The sequence below is a fragment of the Homarus americanus genome, unplaced genomic scaffold (assembly GCF_018991925.1).
Source record: "Homarus americanus isolate GMGI-L3 unplaced genomic scaffold, GMGI_Hamer_2.0 scaffold39889, whole genome shotgun sequence".
Classification (NCBI taxonomy): domain Eukaryota; kingdom Metazoa; phylum Arthropoda; class Malacostraca; order Decapoda; family Nephropidae; genus Homarus; species Homarus americanus.
The window spans coordinates 47,180-65,000 of NW_024721858.1; the positions used below are offsets into that span (position 1 = coordinate 47,180).

At 49.6% G+C, this 17,821-nt stretch overlaps 1 protein-coding gene across 4 annotated transcripts in view; it reads right to left on the bottom strand.

The window, feature by feature from the left end:
- LOC121861875 (glutenin, high molecular weight subunit DX5-like) overlaps nucleotides 1-17,821 on the bottom strand; it is a 136,313-nt gene that overhangs the window by 41,690 nt on the left and 76,802 nt on the right. For all 4 annotated transcript variants that reach the window (XM_042359779.1, XM_042359777.1, XM_042359775.1 and 1 more), the window contains exon 2: nucleotides 14,650-14,707. The gene's annotated coding sequence lies outside the window, so the exon portion shown is untranslated. The remainder of the gene's footprint in view (nucleotides 1-14,649; nucleotides 14,708-17,821) is intronic.

Here is a 17,821-nt window from a genome sequence, read left to right on the forward strand (position 1 = left end):
TATGCAACATTACACCTGACCTCTTATCCCACTACCACATCCAGCACACATTCTAGGTCCATCTTTATTATATTATTCCATTATCGCATTTTCCTTCTTATTCCGCTTTCTTAATAAATAATCATCTATTCTCTTTATTCTTCTTTCTTATCGTCTCCTCTTCTTTAATTCCTCTTTTCAAAGGTCAAATCGTGGGGTTATATTATTTTTTCTCACTCTGTACCCCGAGGCTGGCTAGTTCCTGCTCTGCTGAAGCTGTGGGGAATCCTAGCCTTCTCTCACCATCCAAAGGCACGTAGGATACTCAAGTCACCATCCAGGGATATGTAGGATACCAAGTCACCATCCAGGGATACGTAGGATACTCAAGTCACCATCCAGGGATACGTAGGATACCAAGTCACCATCCAGAGGCATGCAGGATATCAAGTCACTATCCTAGAAGCACGTAGGATACTCAAGTCACCATCCAGGGATACGTAGGATACCAAGTCACCATCCAGGGGCATGTAGGATATCAAGTCACTATCCTAGAGGCACGTAGAATACTCAAGTCACCATCCAGGGAAACATAGGATATCAAGTCACCAACCAGGGACATATAGGATATCCAGTCACCAACCAGGGTACTAAATCACCATCCTTACGGCACGTAGGATACTCAAATCACAACTCAAGACCTCAATCACCACCCAAATATAAAAAATCACCTTCAATCACCAATCAGATGACAATAATCACCTTCCAAGTATCAAAAATCACCTTTAATCACCATCCAAACATCAAATATCACCTTCAATCACCAGCCAGATGTCACCTTCACGGCGTCATGTTCCGGAGTTACCCAGAATGACCACACAGGAAAGTCCCATCACAAGAAATCCCAAAATGTTAAATACTTGAAACTCAACCCGTGACTTATATCTTATTGCGATAGTGAGTGATGGTGAACTGATGGTGAGTGATGGTGAAGAATGATGGTGAATGATGATGGTGAATGATGGTGAATGATGATGGTGAATGATGGTGAATGATGATGACTGATGATGGAGAATGATAGTGAATGATGGTGATTTGATTGTGAAGAATGATGGTGATGGATAATAATGGTGAAGAGGAATAATGATGGTAAAATAATAATGGTGGATATAATGGAAGAGAAGATAATGGTGATGGTAATTAATATAAAGTAGTAGTAGTAGTAGTAGAAGATAGTAGTAATAACAATAATTTTATAACTTTAAGGCCAAAGAGATGTGAAACTATTGCTAAACACACACACACACACACACACACACACACACACACACACACACGAGAACTGACACCTTCCCTATGGCTACTTTCTAAACATCTTCAGTAGTCACTTTCCAAACAGTTTCATGGTACTTTCTACCTTTCTCGACTAGCTTACTTTCCCTCACTACTACATGGAGAAGATAATTATTGGAATAAGCAATTAGGCTGTTGTGATTTACGCCTTGAAATGACCACAACTACTTTCTTTGAGTACTTTCTATAATAAAAGGGGGAGGTAGAATAAAAAGGGGGAGGTAGAATAAAAAGGGGGAGGTAGAATAAAAAGGGAGGTAGAGTAAACAAGGGGAGGTGGAGCTGATCCAAACCCTGCCTCACCAGTTGATCGTGTAAACAAACCCAACCTCACCAACAGACCAAACCCACAAACCCAACCTCACCAACAGACCAAACCCAAACCCAACCTCACCAACAGACCAAACCCACCTGACCAACAGACCAAACCCACAAACCCAACCTCACCAACTGACCAAACCCACAAACCCTGCTGATCGTAAACACAATGTCAACACAACAAAGGTTCGACGACGGATTTTGTTGAAGTCAAAATCTTTCTCTACTTCACGTAAACCTTCCGTCCCCCTCTCAAGGGCTTTTAGCTAAACATACCTTGACCTACATTATCCTCTTCAATCTTTCTTTTTTCACGTTAAATTGATTGAAGATATTGTGAATTAGGTGAAGATTAAACCCCCCTGTCTATTTCACCTGAAGATTAAAAGCTCTATTTAACAACACAACTCAAAACACAATACAACATACAACACCACACAACATAACTCATAACACAACATACAACACAAAACACAACTCAACAACAGCAACACAAACACCATTAAGTTTCAGTAAATATAACCTGAAATAATCTGAATTACTCCCAGGTGTTCGGTCCCTTTAACTGCCTTCAGACTATAAGGTAAACTGTTCCTCCTCGCCTTTACAACCATAACAATAACACGTCTTTAAATGACCAAGTACAGGAGTTAGGGTGCGTGGTTATTGAGGGATTAGGGTGCGTGGGTTATTGAGGGGTTAGGGTGCGTGGTTATTGAGGGGTTAGGGTGCGTGAGTTTTGAGGGGTTAGGGTGTGGGTTATTGAGGGGTTAGGGTGCGTGGTTTTTGAGGGGTTAGGGTGCGTGGGTTTGTGGGGGTTAGGGTGTGGGTTTGTGGGGGTTAGGGTGCGTGGTTTGTGGGGTTAGGGTGCGGGATTATTGAACACATGTAATCTAAACTTTGGTGTTAAAAGATCAGTGTGAGTGTTAGGGTGCGTTGGGAGTGTGTGGGTGTTGGGGTGTGTGTTGGGGGTGCGTGGGGTGTGTTGGGCTGTATGTAGGGGGTGTGTCATGTTGGTCTCTGTTAGTATCTGTTAAGAGTGTGTTGGTCTGTAGTCGTAGGCAGATGGTGTAGTAACTCTTAAAAACTTAAGAGATTCAGAATGTTTAAGAAACCTGAACTAAAATTGGACAGCGTAGAATTGTCTGATGTTGGTGATGGAAAGAAGGAAGGGGAGAAGGAAGGGGGGAAGAAGGAAGGAGGGAAGAAGGAAGGGAGGAAGAAGGAAGGGAGGAAGAAGGAAGGGAGGAAGGAGGAGGAAAGGTGGATGAATGTAAGGAGGAAAGGTGGATGAATGTAAGGAGGAGGCGGAGGGGGGAGGAAAGGAAGAGGGGGAGGAAGGAGAAAGGGAGGAGAAGGATGAGAATCGAAGAGGGAAGGAGGAAGAGAAAGAAGGAAAGAAAGGAGGAAACAAGATCATAGGAGGAGAAAACGGAAGGAGAGGAAGAGATAAAAATGAAGAGAACAGGAGTACTGAGACTGGACTTTTCCTAGTCACCCAGGAGCTAAGGGGGGGTCACGTAGTAGTAGAGGAGGAGAAGGAGAATAAGGTAATACGAAGAGTGGATACGGATAATGAACGTGGGGAGAAGTGGTGATGATGATGAGAAGGGAGAAGGAAAGATGAGAAGGAAGAAAGGAGACAATGAGAGATAATGAGGAAGGGGAAGTAAAAGAGGAAGAGGAGGAAGAAAAGAGAGGTTGATGAGGAAGGGGGGAGAAAAGGGAGGGAGAAGAGGGAGTAGGGGAGGGAGGCTTAAGGAGCGCATGACTAAAGGGAGAGGAATGGGAGGGGTGGATTTAAGGGGGGGAACGTGTACACACCTCCCTCTTGACACATTAACACACACAACCTCTCACCCCTCCCTGGACCTCATGACATCATCACAACAATTGAGAGGTTAACAAGCTTTGTGTGTGTGTGTGTGTGTGTGTGTGTGTGTGTGTGTGTGTGTGTGTGTGTGTGTGTCCTACCACTACTACTACTACCACCACCATCTACCACCACCACCATCTACCACCACTACTACAACCACTACCAATTACATCAGAAGGTCAACACACACACACACACACACACACACACACACACACACACGGATGTACGCATCAGACTGCCGAGTCCGCCTTGGTGCACATGTACCTCCCCCTTCCTACTCTTAACCCCTCTTCCTACGACCCAAAAAAGAGGTTCCTTGTCTTTTAGGTGAGGGGTGAGGAGGAGGAGGAGGAGGAGGAGGAGGAGAAGAGGTAGAATACGATTAATTAGCAAGAGGAGGAGACAGAAGGGGTGTGGTGAAGGAGGAGGATGAAGAAGGCAGCTCCTACCTCTAGTCACGGACCCGCTACCCTGACACGGCCCCCAACCTACCCACCTACCCCCTCCCGTGAGTGTGTGCGTCCGTCTGTCCGTCCCGGTAACACACACACACACACCTGTCTCCTCCTGTCCATCAAACGTCACTGTCTCATCTCTCCTCCCCCCTAACAGGTGTACTTAAAGGCCATATTGTCATTAACCTAAGTGGTGTCTGTCTGTCTGTATGTCTGTCCACTGTCTGTATGTCTGGTTATCATCTGTTTTTCTTCTTCCTCACGTCTGTCTGTATCTTGTCTTTAATGTTCTCTATATTCCCTACGACTCTTGTTTTTTCTTTCTTTCTGTCTGTCTGTCTGGGAGGTAGGAGGGGAGGGAGGGGTGGGGGTCAGAGAGGGATGACAAGAATGGGCAGTCACTGGACACGTGTATGCATGTGTGTGTAGTGTGTGTGTGTGTGTGTGTGTGTGAGGGAGGAGGAGGGAGGGAGGGAGGGAGGGAGGGAGGGAGGGTGTTGATGACATATCCACCTGGTCTTACTCTCCTCCCTCCCTCCCTCCATCACACACACACTCCCTCCATCACACACACCTTCCTTCCCTCCCTCCCTCCCTCCATCACACACACACCCTTCCCTATCCACACAACCCAACAGAAAACACCCACCTATCCACACAACCCAACAGAAAACATCCACCTATCCACACAACCCAACAGAAAACATCCACCTATCCACACAACCCAACAGAAAACATCCACCTATCCACACAACCCAACAGAAAACATCCACCTATCCACACAACCCAACAGAAAACACCCACCTATCCACACATATCTTCCAACACACACCTGACCTACCTGGGCTACAGGTGTGCAGGAAGCGAGAAACGACAGTATGCTAAATTAGGTCACGTAGGAAACTTGATCATGGTGTGGGGTGGGGTGGGGTGATGGGGAGGTGTGGGGTGGGGATGGGATGGTGTGGGTGTGGGGAGGTGTAGTGTCTGGAATGTCCACTACTACACATCTTATTCCATTTAAAAGATTCCAATGACACATACATTCATATCTCCAACATTCTTCCTCATTCTGAAGTCGTAAACCTCACCACCACCACCACCAACATTCTCCCTCATTCAGCAACATTCTCAAGAGCCTCAAGTACAACATCCTGACCCAATTCCTCCTCCTCCTCCTCCTCCTCCTCCTCCTCACTTGTCCTCACTTCAATATATACACATCAACACACGATTCGCATCCTGAAATGAGACACGTTCCTTTTGTTGGCGAAGCGTTAGGATGAGGGGGCTCGTGTGTGTGTGTGTGTGTGTGTGTGTGTGTGTGTGTGTGTGTGTGTGTGTGTGTGTGTGTGTGTGTGTGTGTGTGTGTGTGTGTGTGTGTGGAGGGATTCTGACTACCACGGTTCTGTCACTTGAGTACAGTAGCTTGTTAGGGTGTGGATGGAGGAGGAGGAGGAGGAGGAAAAGTTGGAGGATGAAGAGGAGGAAGAGGGAGGAGGAGCAGACAAACAGGTGTGGCTTAGGATCAGTGTCCTGTGGGAGAGAGGGAGGGAGAGGAGAGAGGGAGGAGGGAGGGAGGGAGGGAGGGAGGGAGGGAGGAGGGAGGAGGAGGGAGGGAGGGAGGAGGGAGGGAGGGAGGGTAACTAGAGGTACCTGCCTAGCCTGCCTCTCCCAATCCGGTTCCTCCTCCTCCAGGCACACCCACCCACACACACCTGAGGCCCTGGGAGCGCCCACTCCAGTCCTCCTGTACGTACACACACACACACACTTACACTCAATTCTCTGACCTCCAGCACCCCACTCACTCTCCCTTACAACCCCATCATCACACTCAATTCTCCCCTCCCTCTCTCTCTCTCTCCACACACACACACCATCCCACTCATCTTCACTACTACACACACTCTCACATTCTTTCGTCCCATTCTCACACTCATCCCACCACTCACCCCCCACCATCTCTCTCTCCCCTCCCCAACACACCCACCCCACCTGCGCCTCCTCCTCCCATACACCACCCCCCACCCACCTCACACACACCACCCCACCACTCCCCACACACACCACCCCACCACCCTCCCCCAACACACACACACCACCCCACACCCCTCCCCACACACACCACCCCACTCACCTCCCCAACACACCACCACCCCACTCACTCCTCCCCAAACACACCACCCCACCACCTCCCCACACACCACCCCACTCACTCCTCCCCACACACCACCCCACTCACTCCTCCCCAACACACACCACCCTCTCACTCATCTGGGGTCAATTGCATAAGCCAGTAGCATCAGGCACCGCTACCATATGGCACCCAGCAGGATTCGAACCCCTCGGCGTCAGGCAAAGCTTAAGTGACTCTTACCACTGAGCCACCGTAACAATTTTTTTTTGGCTAGGTTAGGTTAGGTTACATTAAGTTTGGTGTGGGTAGGTTAAGTTTTGCTGGGTTGGGTTACGTTAGGTTACGTTAGTGCAGTATAGAATAGCTGAGGCTAACTTTGACTCCCAACTAGCGGCACTCCTAACTCCCACCCCACCTCACCTCCCTCCAGCTAATTCAACGCGGCCCTTGCAACACTCCCCCGTACATGTCAACTTTCACCAGAGCGTCAAGTGTTCAACTCAACTCACACGACTAATCTTCACCAAGTTGAGGTGAAATTGACTCACACCTTGACATGTTTCTATTGGCTTTACAGGTATGGCTAGACAGGTATACAGGTATCTACACAGGTATGGCTTTGCAGGTATACAGGTATCCAGGTAGGAGGTATCGGTATGGCTACACAGGTATGGTTTTGCAGGTATACGGTAAGGTACAGGTACGGTACGTGTCTTAATTATCCAAAGATTAAGAGTGAATTGAGATGAAACTATATACGGTTTAAGTTATATATATAGAAGTATAGCCTGTGTGTTGGATGCCGATTGGGGGTACTTAGTGGTGTGGTTAGGTGTGGTTAGGTTGTGGTTAGGTTGGGTTGGTTAGGTTGGGTTGTTGGTTGTCTGGGCGATATCTCAGGTACTTTATGGGTTGGGTTAGGTTAGGACACGATACTGACCAAGTGCTTTGAAATAAATGGCTTTTTCTTTCTTTTTTTTTGTACATGGTAACAGTAGTAGTGTACAGTGTTCATGGTGTGGCATAAGGGAAGGTGTACAGTGTTCATGGTGGGGGAGGGAAGGTGTACAGTGTTCATGGTGTGTGCATAGGGAAGGTGTACAGTGTTCATGGTGGAGAGGAAGGTGTACAGTGTTCATGGTGCATAAGGGAAGGTGTACAGTGTTCATGGTGTGTAGGGAAGGTGTACAGTGTTCATGGTGGGGGAGGGAAGGTGTACAGTGTTCATGGTGTGGCATAAGGAAGGTGTACTGTTCATGGTGTGGCATAGGAAGGTGCATTGTGTCTGTGTATAAGGAAGGTGTACAGTGTTCATGGTGGGAGGAGGGACAGTGTACTCCATAGAATGACAAACAGATCCAGGAATGATATCTTAGAAGACCAGGTAAGGTGCTTACCTGCGCCGGTGGGGGGAGGGGGGAGAGCCAGACCTTTCCTCTGTCTGTGTGTGTGTGTGTGTGTGAGGCCCTTCCCAACACCCCCTCTGATGTCCTCTTGTTGCTGTGATTAGGTTTTTTTGTTTGTTCCCCGTGTGTGTGTGTGTGTGGGGGAAAGAGGAGGAGATGGGGGTGAGACAGGGAGGGAGGAGAGCAGGGAGAGACGTTATTTAAACACCCAGGTAGGCAAGACACTTAAACTACTAAGGTATCTACATGTTACTTACAATACAACACAAGGCCACTACAAGTATGAGTGTTACTTAGACATAACTGTAAGTAACTCAGATGTGGTGGTAAGTAACGGTAAATAAGTAATGTCCTCAGAAATACCTCCTGACTCATTACTTAAACGAGGCGTTATGACGAGTGTGGTGATGGTGGTGGTGATGATGATAATGATAACACCTCACCACCATTCCACCTCCCACACCTACCCACCAACACCACTCTCCTTCCCACCACCCCAACACCACTCCTCCTTCCACCCACCAACACCACTCTCCTTCACCACCACCCACCAACACACTCTCCTTCACCACCACCCACCAACACCACTCTCCTTCCACCACCCACCCTCACCTCTCCCTCACCACAACACCTCCACCTCCACCCCTCCCTCCTTCCCACCACCCACCCCACCACTCTTCTTCACCACCCACCAACACCCTCTCCCTCCACCACCACCCACCCTCACCACTCTCCTACCACCACCCACCCCCACCACCTCCCTCACCACACCCCAACTACCTCTCTCCACCACCACCCACCCCTCCCACCACCACCAGTCTTAGAGATGAGGGACCTTGAGGTGAAGGCCTATTAGTTCTGTATCTCAAAAGACCTCGTTAGGACCACGTTAAGACCTCTCTATTGGTCATCCGGTAAAGACCTCACACCAATGGTCTTAAGGCGGGTGTTGGTAATGTTAAATGTTAAGTTGAAATAATAATAATAATAATAATGATGATGTGCCCAATGAAAATGAGTCACAATAAAGAGGAAGAAGAGAAGGAAGAAAGGAGGAGGAGGAGGAATAACAGGAGGAATAAAAGGAGGAGGAGGAGGAAGAACAGGAGGAGGAAGAGAAGGAAGAAGAAGAGGAGGAGGGTGGTGGTGTAAGGTGGCGTCAGTGTTACCAATAGCTGGGGGGCGCGGGTGAGCAGTGAGTGGACCAGGTGTGAGGGTGTTACCAAGGCCGCAGCACACCATCACCGCTCTGGTAACATTGTCCACCTTCGCTATAGACACGACGCTACATGTATACTACACCGTAATGTATTTGCTGTTGTTTATAGTGAATACATTATAGTAATTTAGTTTGTTATAGTGTGTTTTTATGGACTTAAATTACAGCCTTAGTAACTTAGATATAGATTATATTACACACACACACACACACACACACACACACCAAACACACACACACACACACACACACACACACACACACACACACACACACACACACACACACACACACACACACACACACCTCGACACATTTTTTTCCAAACACTGAATGAATATTGTTTGTGTATGCGTGTGACTGTTCCAACTCCTCCCTCCCGGCGCTTAACCACTCAATTACAAATTCCTTTTAATTACACTGCGCGCTAAACTGGCCAACTGATTTCCACAGGTAAATCCCACAAAGCCCAGGTAAATCTGTTCAAACATGACGGCTTGTTGGTGAAATTAAGCCTAGTTGGGTTGACGTTGGAGTTGGTTAGGTTAGGTTAGGGTAGGTTGGGGTTGGTTAGGGGACGGTGCAGTTGGTTAGGTGAGTTGGGTTTACTGTAAGGTTAACGTAGGTTAGGGTAGGCTTGGTTGGGTTTACGTTAGAGTTGGTTAGGGTAGGTTAAGGTTGGTTGGAATTAGGTTAGATTTGGTTAGGTTAGGTTCGATTAAGTTACGAAGAATATAAAGATGATAAGAATGGAGGAGGTAGAGATAAAAAATAATAAATAATGGCGTGGGAAGCAAGGACGCGGAGGAGGAGGAGGAGGAGGAGACAATTGATGGGATGGGAAACAAGAGGAGGAGGAGGAAGAAGAGGAGAAGAAGGAGGAGGAGGAGGAGGAGACACAAATGATGCCGTGGGAATCAGAGAGGAGGAGGAGGAGACAAATGATAGGACAGGAAGCAAGAGGAGAATAAAAAGGAGTGGAGGAGGAGGGGGAGGACGGAGGAAGAGGAGGGAGGAGGAGGGAGAGGAGGAGGAGGAGGGGGAGGACGGAGGAAGAGGAGGGAGAGGAGGTAGGAGGAGGGGTGACTGTGGAAGACTTGTAACAATCTGTGCGTGGGAACGAGACCACTTAGCCAAGCATCGCCTCCCGTCACTCCATTACCGTACGCCGTAACCGCACCTCAGCCCAGCCTCACCACTCTTCCCCAGCATAGCATCACCGCATCTCAACACCACTCCACCCCATCCCAGCCCAGCCTCACCCCTAGTAGAGCCTTACACCTCCCCAGCACAGCCTCACCTCACCCCAGCACAGCCTTACCCCCACCAGTCTCACTCCACCCCAGCATCATTCCTCCCCAGCCCAGCCTCACCCCACTTCGCCCCTCCCACATACGTCAACACTATCGCCATAACAAACTTGAAGGTAGTTAGGTATACGATCGCCAATTCGCCAACTCGGGAACTAAGACAATCGCCAATCCGTGACCTGTAACGCTCTCGCCAATTCGTCATGGGGGGAGGGGGAGTGAGGGGGATGGGGGGGGGGGGTTAGGGGTTAGAGCACTTTCGTAATTCGCCAGCGATCTTAAATCACTATCTGACGTCCAATCAGTTTACTTGGCGATATAAAAACTGTCTTTTGATTGGCTAACCTGACGAGTATAAATAAATGGCTTTACATTTAGATATATTACCTGTAATTTCCACCTGGCAGCCGAGACTGAGGCGTGAGTGACGATGCCAACCAGTGTTCTGTTATGTAATGGCTAACGGGACTGTACTTAACCTCTCGAGTCCGATGGCTTAATCTCCAGAGTAAGGTAACTACCCCTTGAGTACGATGACTTAACTCTTGAGTACGATATCTTAACCCTTTGTAGACAATGACTTTTCCCCGTAAATGCACAGTACTCAAGGGTCAAGTTATCGTACTCAAGGGTCAAGTCGTCGTATTCAAGGGGTTAAGTCGTACTCAGGAGATTAAGTCGTCGAAATCAAGAGGACAAAAGACATAATACTGATAAAAATAACATTGGGATAGTGTCCGACTACAATGAAAGCTCTCTCTCTCTCTCTCTCTCTCTCTCTCTCTCCAATACCACAACACCACGACGTCAAATTTCCCTATCCACAACCCTACCTCCTCCTCTTACCTCTTCTTCCTCCTCCTCCTCCTATTCTTCCTCTTCTTCTTCCTCCTTGCTAATCCACATAACCTATCACTTGACAAACCAGAATTCTGAAAAGTTCGCTTCACTGGAATCTCTCTCTCTCTCTCTCTCTCTCTCTCTCTCTCTCTCTCTCTCTCTCTCTCTCGTAACTGGAGATGTGTGCACGACCAAACAAACTCACACTCTGACTTTTGCAGAACGGGAAAAAAACTACGTTCCAAATATTATAAGAACGTAATTAGCTACATGCATTCACTTACTACTACTATTACTACTACTATTACTATTACTACAACTACTAGCCCTCAGTATCTCGAGACATCCCCCCCCTATAGCCACTACAACAATATATGTCAAAGAGAAAGGAGATAAAAGGTGTGAGTTTGAGTGCACATATTATCCCCGGGAGTGTGTGTGTGTGTGTGTGTGTGTGTGTGTGTGTGTGTGTGTGTGTGTGTGTGTGTACAGTATGTGTGTCATCTCACCGTTGGGCTTGTGGTAAGTTTGGTCTTGAGCGAGTGTGGTTGGGGAAGAGGAAGGACGGTGGAGGGGGTGGTGGAGGGGGTGGAGGGGAAAGGGGAGGGTGGAGATGGAGGGGAGACAAGGAGGGTAGGGAGGGAGGGAGTTAGGTGTTGGGAGGCGGGTGGTGTGGTGATCGCGGCGTACAGCTCCGCGGGTGGTGCCAGGCGGAGGGCAGGGAGGTGAGAGCGAGAGTACGGTACCAGCACTGCCCATCCGCACCCTTTTCATCATTTTTATCAACCATTTACCTGTGCTTCTCTCTCTATTACATCTAACCACATCCACTAACCATCCCTACACCCGACTCCAGTTTGCAGTACGGGGTGGTGTGGTGAGGCGGCGCGGGAGAGAGAGATATATAATAGTAGGTGGTGGCGGACGAGGTGGCAGTCCCGGCTGACGCCCTATCCAAGCTACAGTTCCAGCCGTTGGTGGCCGGCCCCCGACACTGCAGTAACAAACCCGTCTCCTAGGCCTCTCCCTCACAACCCGGGGACTTCCTACCGCCCTCCCCTGACATCTCTAACACTACACCGAGTTAAAGATCCCGAAGGACAACTACTGGAGGAGTAGTGGAGGAGAATATATCACAAGGAGGTGGTGCTGAGTTGGGAGGAAAGGCCCAGCCAGAGGTTGACCCCCGCCCTGGCCAAGCTCCTACCACACCGTCACCCCCACCCACCCACCCACCCTCCCTCCCTCTCTCCCTTGACCATCTCCTCCCTCCTCCTCCATCCTTACCCCTCCAGCGGCTACCACTACACTGTAACACTCAACACCACATAATTCACCCATTAAATCTTGGAATTCTACAAGAGTAACGGCGCCCTTAAACAGCTGTGTGTGTGTGTGTGTGTGTGTGTGTGTGTGGACGAAGACACTGTCGCTGACCAATGTACACACAGAGGAAGCAGATGGGACAAGGATACCCCACTTTCATATACGGTTTCTGGAGGGGGCGAGGTGAGGGGTGGTAGTGGTAAGGGCAGACGTGGTGATGGTAGTAATAGCAGTAATGGTGATGGTGGTGGTGGTAGTAATTGTAATAATGTTAATGGTAGTAGTGATAGTACTGCTAGTAGTGATGATAGTAGTAGTGGTGGTGGCTACTTTTGTCCGGTTAACCAGCCGCTAGACAACAAACAAGCAACGGTGTGTGGTGGTGGCGTGTCTTTGTGTTCCAGGCCGGCGTCACCACACACACGGATGAAACTGGATGAGTACCCAAACTACCACCCCTTGTGTACAGTACCCACACTACCACCCCTTGTGTACAGTACCCAAACTACCACCCCTTGTGTACAGTACCCAAACTACCACCCCTTGTGTACAGTACCCAAACTACCACCCCTTGTGTACAGTACCCACACTACCACCCCTTGTGTACAGTACCCAAACTACCACCCCTACCACCCCTTGTGTACAGTACCCACACTACCACCCCTTGTGTACAGTACCCACACTACCACCCCTTGTGTACAGTACCCAAACTACCACCCCTTGTGTACAGTACCCACACTACCACCCCTTGTGTACAGTACCCACACTACCACCCCTTGTGTACAGTACCCACACTACCACCCCTTGTGTACAGTACCCACACTACCACCCCTTGTGTACCAGTGACTGTGTACAATATGAATCACCACAACTAATACCTAAACCGTTTTTATGGGGGGCGGGAAACTTAACCCATTGGTGTTTTATGAGAATATTTGGTGTGTGGAGTGTAGGGAGGGAAATGGGGTGTATGGAGGGTGTAGGGAGGGTTAAGAGGGGTGTAGGGACAGCCTCTGAGGTTAGCGCGTAAGGGGCGGGCTGACCCTACCTTCTGGGCGGCCCGGAATGAGGTGTGGCTATAGCTATGGGGTGCAGCGAGGGGGTCCAGCAGTACCCTTCCTCCCTCGACCCTCCTTCAGTACAACCACCCGCACCTCCTCCTCCACCAGTACCACTCCTAACTCCACCAACCACCCGCACCTCCTCCTCCACCAGTACCACTCCTAACTCTTCCACCTCTTCCTCCTCCTCTTAGCCAAGGGTGAAGCAAAGGTTCAGTACCTCTTCGTATTCCATTACAACAACAACCACCACCACCACCACCTCTTCCTCCTCCTCTTCCTCCCCCTCCAAGCCCTTAACCCTTCCTCCCCCTCTTCCTTTGCCAGTCCCAGGGCTCAGTATCCCTTCCTCTACCACTCCCAACTCTTCCTCCTCCTGTACCACTCCCAACTCTTCCTCCTCCTCCTCTGCCACTCCCAACTCTTCTTCCTCCTCCTCTACCACTCCCAACTCTCCTCCTCCCTCCTCCTCTCCCTAACCTTCCTCCTCCTCTACCACTCCCTACTCCTCTTCCTCCTCCTCTGCCACTCCCTACCCTCTTCCTCCTCCCTCCTCCTTACCACCACCTTCCTCCTCCTGTACCACTCCCAACTCTCCTCCTCCTCTGCCACCCCTACTCCCTCTTCCTCCTCCTCCTCCTCTACCACTCCCAACTCTTCCTCCTCCTCTGCCAACTCTTCCCACCTCCTCTACCACCCTACTCCTCTTCCTCCTCTCTCTACCCTCCCTCCTCCTCTTCCTCCTCTACCACTCCCAACTCTTCCTCCTCCTGCCCACTCCCAACTCTTCCTCCTCCTCTGCCACTCCCTACTCCTCTTCCTCCTCCTCCTCCTCCTCTGCCACTCCCAACTCCCTCTCCTTCTTCCCCACTCTTCCAATGGACACCAAAGCCATACTAATCCAATCCCCCTCAAACCCAGTCTTAATGGTTAAATAACACCACAAAGCCCATTATAACACCATAAACACCCATCATAACACCATAAACACCCATCATAACACCATAAACACCCATTATAACACCATAAACACCCATCATAACACCATAAACAACCATTATAACACCATAAACACCCATCATAACACCATAAACACCCATCATAACACCATAAACACCCATTATAACACCATAAACACCCATCATAACACCATAAACAACCATTATAACACCATAAACACCCATTATAACTGCGACACCATCCAAAACATCACTTCCCATCTATTACCAACAACATTTAATAAGTTACCATAAACACACGAAGACATTTAACATCCTGCTCTTTATCACCAAACACACCTCCATGATGTTTATGTTCAAGTTAATGTAATGTTTTGGATGTTATTAATATCACCACATCTTACCTGGTCCGGGGTTGGGTCGACCTGAGGGGGAGGAGGCTTATAGTGCCATGGTCACCACCTGTAATTAAAAGAGAGAGAGAGAGAGATATTAATAACGGGTTATGTAATAGTTGAAACAATGATCTATATACATTAACACAATACAACAGACATAGACAAAGACACGAAAGATAGATAGACATAAACACACAGACAGACAGACACATAGCCTTGAGGACGGGTATGACAAGTCTCACTCTCCCCCCCCTCCTCCTCCTCCACGACAATTACAGTTTACTTTATAAAACCAAGGACTTCACCCCCCCCCCACCTCCTTACCTCCTTACCTCTCTCTTCTCCATCACCCCTCCACACTTTCATCTCACCCCCCTCTCTCTCTCCTCTCGCCCCTCCACAGCTTCTCTATCCTCTCAAGAGTCTTCCCTCACCCCTCCACACCTCCGCTCACTCCTCCACACCTTCCCTCACCCCTCCCACACCCTCCCCTCACCCCTCCCCACACCTTCCTCACCCCTCCACCCTCCCCTCACCCCTCCCACCCCTCCCCTCACCCCTCCCACCTCCCCTCTGCCTCACCACTTCTCCCACCCTCCACACCTCCCACCCCTCCACACCCTCCTCACCCCTCCACACCTTCCCTCACCCCCTCCCACACCTCCCCTCCACCCCTCCACACCTCCCCTCACCCCTCCCTCCCTCACCTCCACACCCTTCCCTCACCCACCTTAGATAACATTAACAAAATTTTACTGTGATAAAACAATGTAAAACCACCGTTGACATCTTCCCACTCCTTCCTTCCTTCCCTTCCCTCCCCCACCTTTCTAACACCTTCCTTCTCTCCCCTCCTTCATCCTCCCTACACACCCCATCCTTACTTCCTTCCCCACCCCGTTACACCTCTTCACCTACTATCACACTCTCCTACCACCAACATCCTCCTCTCCTCCACCCCACATCCCACCACCACCCACCCCCCCCTCCCACCCACATCACCACCACCACCACCCCCCCCTCCACCCACACCACCACCACCACCCCTCCACCCCTCCACCCACCCCCCCCCCACCTTGCATGTGTGCCAACAAATGTGTTGATAGGCAATGACGCACTCGAGCCTCTGGACCGCCGCCCGCCCGCCCACGCCTGCCCACGATAAGTAAGACCTCAGAGATGGTGGCTGAATGGTGCAAAGACAGCTGGTAATACTAGGACAACAGCTGGTTATTCTGGGATAAAAGGTGGTGATAACTGGGACAGATTATCTTGGCGGTGACAATGAGACGGCAGCTGGCGAGGTTTGCGTATGTCAGGTGGTGTGGTTAGGTTAGGTTGTTCTACCACCACCACCACTACTACTGCCGACCACACACACACACACACTACCATCACAACACCCATCGCCACCTACCCACCCACCCACACTACTATCAGAATCACACCACCCACCGCCCTCAAACCACCACTCATCGCCGCCCACCACCCACTCTCCAAAGGTCATGTTTATACTTTTTCTTATTTATTGTCACGTTACACACACACACACACACGAGGAGGTGAAGGAGTAGAATAAGGAGTAGAAGAAGGAAAAGGGTGTGGAGGAGGTCGTGGAAGTGGAGGAATAGAATGGGAAGAAGAAGAAAAGAGGAGGAAGAGAGGATGTAGTAAGAGGAGATGACAACACATATGATTCACCACACCCTCGGCGTATGTGGCGTCCATGTGGTAGAGGTGAGTGTCATCTTTACTTTCTGAGAACACCCTTAGCCTCTCCCTCCCTCTCTCTCTCTCTCTCTCCCTGTAGGCGACGCTGCTGGGTGAGGCCTAGATAGTGATGGTTATGGGAGGAAATGGGTTGGCGGTGAGGAGAGAAAGGGGGAGGGGAGAGGATGGTGCAGTAAATATCAAGTGACCAAGGATGGAGAGCTGGTTTGTTGGATCGTGTAAATTGTCGTGTAAGGGGAGAGGAGGGAAGAATGAAACAGTCAGGCAGGAGATGGGAGAAATGTTAGGAGATGGAAGGTAGCCTGGGACAGGAGAGGGAAAGAAGGGGGTGTGGGGAGGAAAGTAAAGAAGGAGGGAGGGAGGGAAGTATGGGAAGGAAGAGAGGAGGAGGGAGGTATGGGGAGGGAAGGAAGGCAGGATTGAAGAGTGAAGGAAGGCAGGATTGAAGAGTGAAGGAAGGCAGGATTGAAGAGTGAAGGAAGGCAGGATTGAAGAGTGAAGGAAGGCAGGATTGAAGAGTGAAGGAAGGCAGGATTGAAGGGTGAAGGAAGGCATGATAGAAGTGAAAGAAATCATATGAAGACAAAGCACGGTAGTGAAGACAGTGAGACGTGAAAGAAGTCAGGGGAGTGAGGGAGGGCGCGACTGTGTGGGAGAAAGTTGGTGGAGGAGGAGGAGGAGGTGGAGGTAGAGGAGAATGATTTAGAGGTAGAGGAAGAGTAGATGAAGGAGGAAGTGGAGGGAGATGGAGGAAAAATTATTGTAATTTCCTCCACTTACAAAAAAAAATCGCCTACCAACCCACGCCCACACTACCCACACTCACACCCACGATTCTCCCATTACACCCGCACGCCCATTCCCTATCACCCACAATACCACCCATCTACACCTACTATGCCTCCACCTACGCCCACGGAACTACTGTACGCCCATTTCCAATAACCCCCTACGATTCACAAGCCTCAATATATGTATGTATGTGTGTGTGTGTGTGTGTGTGTGTGTGTGTGTGTGTGTGTGTGTGTGTGTGTCATAGCTCTTTCCTGTCGCTTTCTACATTTGGTCTTTCACCACCACACTGCAGCCGCCGTCACCTCTTCCTCCTCCTCCTCCTCTTCTTCCTCTTCCTTCTCCTCCTCCTCTTCTTCCTCTTCCTTCTCCTCCTCTTCTTCCTCTTCCTTCTCCTCCTCCCTCTTCTTGCTCCTCCTCTTCTTCTTGCTCCTCCTCTTCCTTCTCCTCCTCTTCTTCCTCTTCCCCTCCTCCTCTTCTTCCTCTTCCTTCTCCTCCTCATCCTCCTCTTCTTCTTGCTCCTCCTCCTCCTCTTCTTCCCTCTTCCTTCTCCTCCTCTTCTTCCTCTTCCTTCTCCTCTTCTTCTTGCTCCTCCTCTTCTTCTTCTTGCTCCTCTTCCTCTTCCTCTTCTTCCTCCTCCTCTTCTTCCTCCTCC